Here is a 14,644-nt window from a genome sequence, read left to right as displayed (position 1 = left end):
TAGTCTGTGTCCATAGTACCCCGAACCAGCCCAATCTTGTCTGATCTTGGAAGCTAAGCAAGGTCAGGCCTGGTTAGTACTTGGATGGGAGATAAATGTTCACAACATGGGAACCTTTGAGATCAAAAAATCTCTGAGCTATAAAAAATAGAAAGGAGAGATGCAACTAAATATTAAGAAAGATGGTGTGGGAGCACAATCAGCTTTGTAAAAGTTTTAATGTGGTCAATTCAAAGCCCCCTTTGGGCATTATGTATCCTTAGATATAATTTTTATATATCATTGTCTCTGGTCAGCCAAGTGCACATCAAGAGAACTTGTTTGGTGAGTATTGCTACACACAGGAGAAATCTCAGTTCGACCATGACAGGAGGACTTCAAAACCAGCTTCTTTCTATGTCAAATCTGACTCATCTTGAACACAATCTGCATGTTTTCTCATTTCTTGCTTTTTTTTTTAAACAGCCTTAGCCACTGTGTTGATATAAAATTTGTGAAAGAAATACTATCTGCAGACACCTGGCAACTTGAGTCATTGATATTTTTAAACCTAGAGCTTCTTAAATAGAAATGTAATGTTAGGCATCTAAATACCTGAGTCAGGGATGTTTTTATAGCCCCATTTTCCTACAAACACAAGAGGAAATTTTAGGGGTTTCCCCTTAGCATTGCATAATTTTTTTACGTGTGCTGTGTAAGTCATCATGTTACACTGTTAAGCACAGGAGTGAATGAAATATAATCTCTTAGGTGACCAATGTGAGCACCTAAGTGAGGAGCTGAGATACACTGATTTTATTGAACACAGATGATGTAACTTCAAGGATCTGGGGAAATTAGAGACCTGCCGATTAAAGTAGTTGATAATTAACTAGGTTTTTAGAAAACAGGAAGAGACAATGCAGAATGTAGAAACAGCACACAAATGAGAGTCGAGCTAAGTGTCTCGTTGATTCTGGTGGATCCTGTTAGAATTTTATCACAAAAGTCTCAGAAGGGTTCAGGAAGAGAAGAAATTACTTTTGATTAGAGACTCTTGGAAAGGTGCCTTAAAGGTGATGTTTGTGAATAGATAAGACCAAGACCATATACACACAAGCTTGGGTCTGAGAGCAGAAGTAATAAGGAAATTCTAGCTAGTTTCAATCTTAAGAAAAGCCTGGTTCTGTACTCCTAGCAATTCACTGCTTCTGAATTAGAGTTAAGACCCCTAGACTCATATGCCAACCTATTTGGAATTTCTAACAAATAAAAACAATATCCAGTAACAACAATAAATTTATCCCACATTTAAATGAATAGGATTAGTCATATTTACCATATCAGAAGTATAGAGAGCTAGCCACAGAATCTGTTACCTGTACACATCCTAGGACCACCTCTCATTTCAGCCAGTCTTCAGTGGAAAGCTCTATACAAACTCAGAGTAGGCTCAACCATATGCTAAGCACAGTCCACCAAGACTCCTAGGAGTCTTCTCTCTGACCCAGAACATTCTCAGCCCCTGGCTGTGAAGCAAGGAAGTCTGTGTCCTAAAGTCCCCTGGACCAACCCTCAAACACGACAGAGTCCTATACACGGTGACATGTGGATTCAGTGAAAAGTAGGGACAGAAGGAAGCATCTTCAGGTTTGCTAAGGTGGCACTTGAAGATTCTCAAGGAATTGAGATCTTGAGTGACCACACCAGCAATCTCCTCTACAAAGGTGGAATGGACCCTCTACCCTTCTTTAACCATTCTCCCACTCCTTGTCCTCTTGAAGCCACCTCTGAAATTATCTACTTGCCCACAAGTGTTGGTTTCAGGCACTTTTTTCTGAGAAGCCTTTCCAAGATAGAATGATCTACATAATTATTAATCTATGTAATTATGATATATGCAAGCCCAAGAGCCTTGCCTTAGGGAAAAAATTGTGAATGGAAATTGCTAGTGAAATAAATAAATAAATAAATAAATAAATAAATAAATAAATAAATAAATAAATATCTGCCCATAAAAAGGTTGCTCAAATAATGTAAAAGTCAAATAAAAACTATTAAACTCAGTGGACAGCAGTCTCTAATATTAACAGGCAATGAAACACAAAATCAGCTTCAAAATCATGATGCCTGATGATATATATGTCCCTCTGAAAATTCAAGTTGCAAGTTCAAAATTCAAGTTTTGCAAGTGCCAAGACAGCATGCCAGATATAGTCAAAGAAGGACAAATTCAAGCCCTCAATAAGCTTTACTAATCTGCTGGTGTTTGTGAATATCAGACTTGATCAGTCCTTAATACCTTAATTAATAGTTTGTGTGTAAGGCTTAGTCATAGGTAAAAAGTAGGATGTCTGGACTTGCATACTGTTCACTGCCAAGGCCTTAAAAAAAAGAATTGGTTGTTATTGTTTCAATTAATTCTCAGTCCACAAATTCAGGGCTTGAAGATTCTTTTCATTACAGACTTACCTGCCTTGATGGGCAATTATCCCCATGGTATTTGAACTGTTAAAAGTTTTCACAAAAAAAGTAACTGAAATTAGAATGAAAAACTTTATTTTCTGATTTGTTTAAAGATAATCTTGCAGGCTGGAGAGATGGCTCAGAGGTTAAGAGCATTGACTGTTCTTCCAGAGGTCCTGAGTTCAATTCCCAGCACCCATGTGGTGGCCAAAACCATCTGTAATGAGATCTGGTACCCTTTTCTGTGTACATAATAAAGATAATCTTGCTTTTAAAAAAATTCTAAAGAGTCGGTTACTGTTCATTCTGCCCATTCCAAAGCCTTAGTAACCAAGAATAATCTCTGTGGAAAACCAAAGGTTTAGTCAAGGCAATGAGGCCATGTGAGTGTGTGGAAATGAGTTGCACATCCCTTGGCTTCTGTCCTAGGAAAGCAGGACTTCATCTGTTCAGTACAGAATGCTCTTTTCAAATGGCACCCCTTGCTGTGCATGGGGAAATACAGCAGACATACCCCTCCTCGTACTGGATACAGACATTGTGAATGGAGACACATGTTTGATCAGTGTGAGGAAGCAGAAATGGCAGGAGAGAAAACAAAGAAAGCAAACTGGGGTTCGGGTGAGGAAACAGCTCTCTGAGGAAGTAATGATTAAGCTGAGCCTGAGAGAATGAGTAGAAAGCAGCCAAGTGACCCTGTGCTGTCATAATGGAGCCCAGTGGATTTGAAAAATGAATGGACACGAACTAGCAAAGCCAAGTGTGGCTTAAGAAGAATCTGGAGACACGGGTAGAGAGGTGCTTAAAGTCCTTGAGGCCATGTAAAAGTGTTTGGGTTCCATGTTAAATGCAGCAAGAATCTCAACTAAACATAGGCCAAGAACAAAGCAAATAGAAACCAGCTTACCTGTCACCCTTTCTTGAATGACAACTGCCATGTATTTCACTGTGAAACAGCCAGTTTCAAAGTCCTGTATCGTAACCGCCTGTTCAGAATTAATTGTTTGTGAGTTACTTTGATCGTTAGGAACAGGGACCCAGGGCAGACATGAAATACAAATGAGAATCTTAGCTATTCCACTCAGTGGTGGTGGACCATGGCGAACACTTCTGCCCAAAAGACAAGCACAGAGAGAGCTGTACCCCAGCCCAGAGTAAAGAAACAGAACACATGATTTCCACAATTTAGCATCTGCTGGATAGTGTCTAAGTTGTCTCCGGTGTTCATGTCAGATCCCCAGCCAATCACAGTCATCTCTGTTTATAGATGTGGAAAAGGTCACTGTTTCTGAGGACCTGGCTACGGGGGAAGTACTTCACTGTCATGGTGTTTGAAGACAAATAATCAAGACACTACCCACAGAAAATTCAAGCTCAAAGGGAGTACAGAAGTTAAAAGAAAAAAATTCCTTAAAGTCTTTCACGAAGCTTCAGGGTCACCAACTGGACCTGATAACAGTGGGTGAGGAACCCTAACCTGAAGGACTGATTGACTGGGAATAGGTACAGAAGTGGCATGACAGGGCAGTGTGGACCAGGCCAAAGCTAATATTCAATGTATCTGTTTACACATGAGATACATACATAAAACACCTTAGAGATAACTTTCCTCATGGGCAAGTCATTGTCTTCATTTATGCATTCCCTGGAGACCCAGCATGGCTCCAACAATTGTCCCAACCTAGTGTTACACATGTGGTCCTGATTAGCCAAATGGGCCACAGAACAAAACCAAAAATCAAAATCTGAGAAAAGGATACATAGAGAGGAAAAAGGTAATGAGGGTGGGATGGGAGATTAAAAGGTGAGCTAGAGTAACCAGAATGTATTGTATAGATAGGAAATTGTCAAAGGACATATTGTATACATGCATAAGACTGTCAAAGAATAAAAAAAAAAATGGTTTAAGAAAATTACATTATAGATTATATAGTTTTTAAATGAAATGAATTAACCTTAAATTTTATTTATTTTTACACAAAGTGCATTACACTGAATTTTCTCTTATTTGAAAGAGCTAGCATATAGTGCTATAACCCTAAAACCAGGGTCAAAAAACTACAGTCTGGGGTTAAATCAGTTTTTTTATTGGAAGATGAAAAGAGAAAGTAACCTTCAAAAAAGTCAACAATAACTTCCATTCCCTGTTAACTAAATTTTCTGCACTGAACAACTATTGTTTGCACATTTATTTTAAAGGCATTTATTACTAACTGACTCAGAAAACAATAAAAAGTCATGTACGGCCTACTAATCACTATAAATCAGAAAAAAATAAAACTCTATGAGGATAGAATTCTTCTGATCTGTGAGTCTCTCTCAGAATGACTGTCTGCTGATCAGTTGAGTTGACCAGGTTGCGGCCACTCTTCAGTCCTTAGACAGAACTTTCTTTGTGTGACACAGTGAGCCCCCCCTACAAGTCACTCGTGAAGCAATTAGGCCGAGGGAATTCTGTCTAGCGACAGTGAACCGCAGGAGCGAGGATTTAGCCAAGCCGTTTTATCTTGAAGCTTCCAGCAAATTCTAGTTGCTTTGTGAAGGTGCTGTGAAAAGAGAGGTTGCCTCCGGGGTTAGTGGCTACACCGATTTTTTCTTCCCAGTGGCCTCTGAGAGACACAACCAACAACGGCCACTAGGTGTCCTCAAAGTCAAACTAATGCTCACTTGAGCACTCAACTTGCGCGTTTTCAAGAGGTATATTCATTCTGCGTCCCGGCGCTGGGCTCCCGGGCTCCCCGGAGACACATTTAAACCTATTTAAACCCCCGAGCACCCCCGCCCTGCTCTCTGAGTGAAGAGGAGTCCCCGGGGAACAACATCGGTAGCTGCGGTTCTCGGTTTTTGTACCGACGGAAGACGGGCTTGGGAGGTGGAGGAGACCCTCTTAGCCCTGAACCGGAACAAGAGTGGCCAACTGGCCGCCGCCCAACCCCTCAGCAATTCAAATGTGCAGAGAATACGTTCTGACTTTGAGCTGCCTTTCTTTTTTTCTTTAGTCGTGGCATTTGTAAACAAGACGGCATTGTGCAGCAAGGAATGTCTGTCCATTCATTTTCGCGTCAAGACTGTCATCCAGCACCAAGTCACCGACGCCCCTTCGTACCGGCCCTCCCTTTTCTTTTTCTCTTTTCCAGTCCCCCCCCCCATCTCTGCCCCCTCTATTTCTTCCTTTTCAGTTCTCTCTTAAACCATATCTAAGTCTACCACCTTTACACACGCACACGTCGGCAGGTACCGGGGGCGGGGGAGATTCTGATTAAAATATGAATATTTACATAGTCAATGGAAATAATATTTTATGACTTTTTGGAGAGTCAAGGAAAGGAAAAACAGGAATAAAAGAAGAAGAAGCGGTGCCTGTGCAATGGCTCGGCTGTTGTGAGTCCTTGCTGCGCTAGTAAAGGACCCCCGGGTTCTTCCCGGCATCCTCCCGGCGCTCACCACTCACTACCTGTAACTCTGCTTCCAGGGAATCCAATGACTTCGTCTGACCTGCAAAGCCTCTAGTACACATACGCACACTCAGGCACACATACATAAAATAAGTAAATATTAAAAGAGGAGGAGGAGGGAAGGTGGAGAGATGAGAAAGAAAGCAGGTAACTGCCCGTATCTACCCAAAGGTTAAGGACAACAGGATCACGTGGTGGGAATGGGTGGCGGGTGGCGGGAGCTGCTGCGGAGGGCACTTCCCTTACATCTTTCCTGTCTCAGACTCCGGATCCTTTATCATGTTTTAGGAATTCCTAATCTTACCACAGCCAGATGACTCACACTGGCTGACTGGCTGTCTAGGCCTCTACAAAACACCTGTAAAGATAAACCCTAGTGAGAAAACAACACTCACGGCGGGGTGGCCTTTTCAGATAACCAGGGGAATTTTCAGGGTTGATTTCAGTTTTTTTTTTTCCCCCTCAAAGGCTCACAGACCTTGATCTTAATTTCAGACATATTTGTGTCTGACAGCCAGAAGCTAATTACAAACCAGAACCACCACCACCCTCCCTTGGACTGGGGCCTGCTTCTGCTCAGAGAGGAAGACACATGAGTGCAACATAACCTTATTTGGGGCCACAGAGTTTTGGTTTTCCAGCTACTGAGACCGGTCCTCCCCTCACTCCACGGTCCAGGTTGCCTTTTAGGGACATGTCGTGTTCTTTCTCCCCCTCAAGATCAACTGAGACGATCTTTCTAACTAATGTCGCCAGATGAAAGGCTTAAGACAACAGTGGACCACATGCCCTGATTCAAAATACAAATGTTAATTAGGTGACTAGTAACACGGACATGCCAGTGTGTGTCTTTCCGCCCATCTGATAAAAGAAAATAATCAAGGAGCTGTGTTTCTGAAGGCTTATACAAGGGGTAAAGCCCTGTAGAGAGGTAAACCATACACAAGCGAATAATTATATGTCAACTCTTGTTTCTGAGACAATGGTTAACATGGAGCCCTTAAAAATATCCTTAGTCCCTTCTAGGAGTTCTACCAACATTAGTTCATTTAATATTTCCAACAAGCTCATAAGGTGTATGTAATTATAATTATAAACTAGTGCTTATGGAGGTGTAAAATTGTTCTTTAAAATGCATAGCAATTTCTCCTGGTATAATTTGAGCAGAGCTCTGAGCATTTCAGAGAACCTAGAAAACCGGATTTTTTTAAAAAACTAAAGTTGAACTCGAACTCGTGTGTGTGTGTGTGTGTGTGTGTGTGTGTGTGTGTGTGTGTGTACTCGAGCACGCATGCATGCATGCGTGCAAGAGTGCCTGTGTGGAGGACACCCTCAGGTAATGTTTCACAGGTGCCATCCATGTTTTCCACCTTTTTTTTTTTTTTTATAAACAAGTCTCTCATTGGCCTGGAACTTGTCTTCAAGAGCCACCCCATCCTCAACTCCACCCTCACCCCCACCCTTCTATTCCCAGGTTTATTTTTTTTTTAACTTTCTTTTGTTTGTTCTTTGTGTCTTTCACATCATGTCTTCCCCATCCCACCCATCTCCCTCCCCACCCGACCCTAGAATAAAACAAAATAAAATTTGAAAGGAAAAATGGGGGGAAGAAAGGGGGAAATCTCGTCCTGGAAGCTGCAGTGTGACACAGTGAGTCACGCAGTAAACCCCTTTGTCCATACGTCTTTACACCCAGGCATTCATTGCAAAGAATCATTGGTTTGGTTGGAGACCCTGGTCCCTGCTACGCTATCATCAACATTGAACTCTTACTGGGACTCTTCCTGGACATCCTGTGTCAAGGAGATCCTGCAGCCCTGGGCCTAAAGGACCGACCACTCCCCTCCCGCCCCCCGCCCCCCACCCCCGTGCCCCAACAAAACACACACACCTACTCTCCAGCAGATCACAGATGGAGTGGATGTTGGAGTGGGCCAACACAAAAACCTGGTTCCAGGGCCAGGAGTAGTTTCAGGGTTGGTCCCCCTCACAGCTCTCATCTGTCTTCACCACCAGGGTGAGCTCTCCGGCATTGCCCTGACTAGTTCACCCTAGCAGCAAAGAGGGGGGGGGGGCAGTTCTTCCGCTTTCATGTCCTCAGGGTCCGCTCTCTCACCTCTACACCTACCACAAGGATCTGCTCTACTGGGCTGCCCAGGCATGGTGTAGGGGCCGCTCTCCCAAGGGTGAGGGGCAGGGACAGCTCTCCTGCTCATGTGACCTGAGAGCCTGCTCTCCCACCTGCCTCTAGCACTGATGGGGGGGGTGGGACCTCTCCCCTGCCCATGTCACCACAAGACAGGTGAGTAATAAAGACCACTCTCCCAGGCTCACAACTTCAGGACTGGCTCACCCACACCTCTGCCAACAGGCAGGGTCAGCTCTACTGTGCTGCCCAGGTGAGGTGCAGGGTCCCCTTCCCCCCGCGCCCCCCCCCACCCCGAATGCTGGAACTAGTAAAGAGGAAGGTCAGCTCCCTGTCTGTCTCAGGTGGGAAGGGGGAAGGGGGAAGGGTGGGGAGACATTTCTCTCGCACCCTCACCACCGCACTAGGGACAGCTCTCGGCGCTGACTCACCCACACCTCTGCCCACGGGGTTGGCTCCCTTGTGCTGCCCAGGCAAGGTGTAGGGCCTGCCCTCCTGAGTGTTGCAGCTGGTGTAGGGCAGGGACAGCGCTCCTTCTCTCACGTCCTCAGAGCCATCGCTCCCAGCTGCCTCAGCCCAGGGTTATTTTTTAAAGTGGGTTCTGGGAGTTTAACTCGGGTCCTGATGCTGGCAAAGTAAGTACTTTACTGAGTTCTTTCCTCAACCTGAATACAAATTTAAAATTGAAAGTTAAAACCTTTTCAAATGAGTTTGTCCTAGCACTCGGGAGACAGAGGCAGGCAGATCTCTACAAATTTGAGGCCAGCCTGGTCTACAGAGTGAGTTCCAGGACAACCAGGGCTACACAGAGAAACCCTGTCTCGAAAATCCTAAATTAAAATAATAATAATAATAAATTTTGGAGTTTAAAATTACCAATCTGGCCGGGCAGTGGTGGTGCACACCTTTAATCCCAGCACGTGGGAGGCAGAGGCAGGTGGATCTCTGTGTGTTCGAGGCCAGCCTGGGCTACCAAGTGAGTTCCAGTAAAGGCACAAAGCTACACAGAGAACCCCTGTCTCAAAAAAACCAAAAAAAAAAAAAAAAAAAAAAAAAAATTACCAATCTGTATCCAGATAAAGGAAACATACTTGTTGATCACCCTTTCTTTCCTTCCTTTCTTTCTATTTCAGAAGATCATACATGTTCTGTTCCAGTACGTTCTATTTCCTGGTCTTCCTAAAGCACAATGCTGGGGGCAGAGCCTCAAGATTTGAAGCAAGAATAGTTTAGGCATTTCCTATGCTAGACTGAGCTACCACTAGAACCATTCATGCCACTGCCAGAGGCCAAAGGTGGAGACTGAAAGTCTAGAAACTGGAGTGGTCATGTGACTGAAAGGGAGACAGGTGAAATGTCAATGCAGTAGTAGAAATTTGGCTCTCAGGGTTTGTCTGTAGCACTGTTTTTTTTACTCAAAGGATTGCTGCTTTGATGCTCCTCAAAGTATGAGCCAGGGTCATTTGCCAATCATAGATTTATTAACCATCAGCAATGAGATAGAAATAAAATTTGTTCGTGAATAGAAATCATTCCTAATATTCATCATAAAAGCAATTTTATAAGTTCCCAAATAGATGTGTACCATGGATTGAAACAAGCACAATTAATCCTCTAGACAAACAGTTCAGAAAACTCGAGTTTACTTCATCAGGGTCCTGATTGGTGCCTGCAATCTCCCTGTGAGATTAAAAGTCTCTTCCCAGAATGCAATTTTTGTGTCTTCCTCCCCAACGAGAGCCTGACTTCCCTGAAGGTGAAGCTTGCTCTCAGCACGGCTTGATCCTAACTAAGTGACTGAGAAACACTCATCCACCATAGTAGAAAGTGACAGAATTTTTGTCTGGGAACTTCTCAGGTCAGGACCACAAGCTCAGAGACCACAAGAACCAGAGCTGGATCTCTGTGTATGACCACCTCAGCACTGTGCTTCCTGTGGTCTTCCTTGTCTGGCTCAAAGCACTACTGCCCAGCAAAGACAGGAAAATTTTTTCTGTTGTTTTAATTCATAAGCTCCGAAATCATTTGGGCATATTTTTCACACACAAAAAAAGTTACACTAAGACCCTGGTTGGTAATACTTGAAATATAATTTATATATCATATGCATGCTTATTGATCAAAAATCAATGCATCTTAACATTCCCTTCTCATTCATAGGAATGCTATTCCTGTTTATTGTCTTACCTTCTTTTTACAACTCAGTAAAAGTTTATGACTTTCCTCATGGTTAATGTTAAGCTGATCTCTAAAATGCTTTATTTTTTAAGTTGCTGCTCAATGTGGGGTCTCTCTCTCTTTTTTTTAACTGAATGTTCTGTCAATCAATTTAAGTCTTCCTTTATTCTCTTAAGTTCTTTGTTTTCTATCCATTAAAAAAAAAAGTAAGCCCTTGCTATTTCTGATTGTTTTTTAATTGTGTTATATTGGGAATAGTATCCGCTATCTGTGTCTCTGTTTTAGGTCTCGTTTCTTATTACTACCAATAGAAGGAAATTTTCTTAATTAAATCTTTATTAGGGAAGACATTTAGAAATGAAACAGAATACAAAAAAAAAATGTAAAGACACTGCCTCTCCATTGTGACCCTGCCAGCTGAAGATTTGGGGATTAAGTGCTCTGAATGCTTGTATTGTTGCGGAGAAAGTAGAAATCATAAATTGCATTAATATCCAGTGAACTTTTGCTCATATTAAGTTAAAATCAAGACAAAGGAGAAAATAAAATAATAAATTTAAACAAATAGAAGGAAACTCAGTGATTAAAACAACAAAAATTTATATATCACCATCGTAATTTAGGAAGCACTACCTTAGACAGGTGTGTTGCCAGACGCCTATATCCCAGCACTCAGCACTTAGGGGGCTGAGCCAGGGAGAACTGGAGTTGAAGACTGTCTAAAAATACACAGACAGTCTCTGACTCAGAAAAATAAAGGCTGAGGTTGTAGCTTGGTAGTAGGACACTGGTCTGGGATGTATAAGGCCCTGAGTTCAATCCCAAGAACCCAGAACCTCATGAAGAGGAGGAGAAGGAGGGAAAGGAGAGAGGAAAGCATGACACTTTTCTTCATTAGGGTCTCCATAGGTGTCCTGGATCACCCTTATGAAGCCTAAGAATCACTAAGTAAAAGCCACTCACAAGCAACATTGACCTTCAATCACTAGAGAGCTTCCTGCAGTCCCTGGACTCTCCAGATCTATGAAGTTAATCAATCCAACTAGCAGGGGCTTTTGGATTTCAGTGCCACAGGTATCTGAAATGAGAGCTAAGAGTGTGATTGATCACATTCTATGTATCTTTTTATAACTAAACGGGAGTTTCTTACACTCAAGCAGCCTAGCTCCAGGGCAACTGGCTATTCTTCATAGGAGTCAGAACCACAGAGAACAGAACTCCTTTCTGCAGTCATTCCTGAGAATACTGAATCCAAAAAGTGTCTCTGTCCTTCTGGTTGAAGAGGGCCCAACCAGTCTCAGAGGTACGAAGGTGACAGAAGCTTCCCTACCCTGCTTGCCCGCCATCAGCGTGCACCTAATCCAGGCTACTGTGTGAGCAAGTGTAATTTGTAAAATGCTCCAGAGCCTTTGCTCAGGGATGAAAATTTTTCCCTAAGAATTTTGAAATCCTGGGCAGGAAATCAGTCAGGAGGGAGAACAAGGGATTTAATTCATTCCTCTCGGAAATCCTGGAACCACTCATCCGATGTATGTAATTAAATGTGACTCTAGGTTATAAATACTACAGGATATTGTCAGAGAGAAATGCAAGTGCTTTCTGGAACCTGGCCATCATTGCCCAACTCCCCTCATAGTCCAACTATGACCATCCAAATACGGGGCACAAGGAGTGATTTAAAAAAAGAAGAAAAATATGGGAGAAAAAATAAACAGCTTCCAGATGATTTAAGATTAAAGTGACCAGCTAATGTGTTCCTAAGAACACACAGACTGAAAGACATGAAGAAATGAATGAGAGCCCCAATAGTTCAGAAGGAGGTGCTGCAGGCAGGAGGCATGACACTCACAAAGGTCCTAAGAGACGATCTTCATCTTTAAGCTCTTAGTGGATAGTTTTACATTTAAACACAGAATAGATGCACACAGCACATGGACACTAAGAACACCTGCGGTGTGAGTACCAGGTTCCTCCCTCTAGAGACAGACTATTTTAAGAAATGTGCCTTGATCTTTCCCCCACAAAGGAGGGAGTTTAGAAAGAATGGGGTAAATTGAAAGAGGAAGTATGATCTACCATAAATTTAAGCTTTAAGTCAAAAATATATATGGGCAATGCAAACCATTGCATTTTCACAGGAACCTACAGACTAGAAACAAAATCTGTATTCTTTGTATACTCTTTGGTGCATGAATTCAGAAACCACAAAAAAAAAGAGCAAAATTATTTTCTTTAAATAAAAAGAAATTTAAGCAGTTTCAGAATCAAAAGTGTTTTGAGTTCAGTCACTCAACTAGAAATCTATAAGCCTCAGCAAAAAAAAAAAAAAAAAAAAAAAAGTAGACCTGTTTGAAATATTTAATACTGGTGGAATTTTTTACAGTTGCATTTCAATAATATTTTGATGATTGGAATACAGAAACAGTGAAACTGGACTAAAAACAAATAGAAACATTTAGAGTCCTTTTTCTTAGTTTATCTCTTTTATTTTAAACTAAAATATGAGTTACATCACTTTGTCCCTCCCTGGCCTCCCTCCAACCTCTCCCATGTGGCCCTGCTCTCTCTCTCTCAAATTCATAGTCCCTTAATCTTTCATGAGTATTGTTTTGTACATATATGGATGAATGTCTAAATACAACCTGCTGAATCTGTTTAGTGTTGCTTGTATGTATATGTTTTTACCGATGTAATTTTTAAGGAACAAAGGAAATACCATTTTTTTTATCTTTCACATTCAAATGTATTCCAGTAAGCTATAAATCAACTGGTTGTTCATACTTTTAATGATTAACTGGCTTATCAAAGATATCCCCCTTGTTAGTTTTTTATGAGGCTTATCATCTGAAGGCAGCCTCCAAAATTAGAAGCTAATAAATGATTAGCCACATGTCTGGATGTGTAGCAGCTGACGGGGGAGCAGTAAGAGATCCCTTCTCTCTGTTCACTCAGCCAGGTGATTATTCTGTGTCCACTGGAGCCAGCTTGTAGCTTAGAAACCATTCTGTCGATGTGATGGATGCAAGGAACTGGGGAGAGCATCCTCCAAGTGGCTTGGGAGAAGCGCAGGAATCTGCTTCTTCTGCCAGTCACATTTACAAGTCGCCACACCTACTTTCCTGGGTGTTCCACAGACATGGGTAGATGTTGATATTTGTTTTCTGTTTATGTTTTTGGGGATCAAGACATTTTCAAATGCAGATTTCACCTATCTGGATTCAGGGCCCACCAATTTTGGAAATCCTAACAGTACTTAAAATGTTTGCTAAATAGGAAAATACTGGGTTTTTTAATCTATTTTAAAACTATGTAGTAAAAGACTTCTAGAGATGCTTCATAGTTCCTGACAGAGGGGAAGTTTTCCTATATCTCAGAATTGTAGACATGGAGATATAGATGGTATTGGAGAGCAGAGAGATGACATATATCTATATAGATATAGATGTGGCTGTTGGAAAGAGATAGATATAAAATGTTGAGTCCATGTAGAATGAAGAGTCTGTCCTCAAATTTCTTGATCTGTCTGATTGTCTCAGAATTGATTAGTCTCTTGGAAGCCACATTTGCCTACTAAATTCATGCTAGAATATCCACAGCCATTTTTTATTTTTGAGACACAATTTTCTCCGTGTAGTTTTAGTGCCTATCCTGGATCTCACTCTGTAGACCAGGCTGGCCTCAAACCACAGAGATCTGCCTGGCTCTGCCTCCCAAATGCTGGGATTAAAGGCGTGCGGCTCCATAGCCCGGCTCCACAGTCATTTTTAAGTATCACTACAAAAAAAGAATTCCTTGGCCAAGATATAATGTATTCACGTTTGACTAGCAGAAGAATTCAAACTGAATTTATAGGAATCACTTTCACTATTACACAAAGCACAAACCGTGGAAGTGAAGTGGGCAAGCTAGCAAGGATAGCAGAATTGTACAGGTTACACCATGTTAGTATGGTTACCACATTCAGAGTCAGTCCGGGTGTCTAAAAACAGAAATTTGATGCTGCTGAGCACTCAGAGGTTTATAGAGGGAATCCACCTCTGGCCAATCCAATTCCCAATACGTGCTCATGTTGGCTACTAGTTTATTCCATCTGATGTGGGAATCTTCTCTTCCCTTTCCTGAAATATTGTAGACTTGCATTTCTCCATCATATTCATATTTGACATGTGGTCCTTGCTCCTTCAGAGGGAGAGAAGAAGGAGAGCGGAGGTGAGAAAAGAAAAGGGCAGAAGAGAGGAGAGAGATGAGGGTGAGGGAAGGAGGGAGAGAGGGAAAGGAGGAGGAGGAGGAGGAGGAAGAGAAACCAGTGGATGAACAGGAGTGAGGTGTATTCGGACAGTGTCTAGACGGCAGTGTGTGATCTGTCACGTCCTTGGCTATGTTATCCTGAGGACAGTTTGAGATGATTACAACAAGCAAA

The sequence above is a fragment of the Peromyscus leucopus genome, chromosome 2 (assembly GCF_004664715.2).
Source record: "Peromyscus leucopus breed LL Stock chromosome 2, UCI_PerLeu_2.1, whole genome shotgun sequence".
NCBI lineage: Eukaryota > Metazoa > Chordata > Mammalia > Rodentia > Cricetidae > Peromyscus > Peromyscus leucopus.
The sequence above is the reverse complement of the archived record's forward strand: the minus strand, read 5'-3'. Positions refer to the sequence as shown.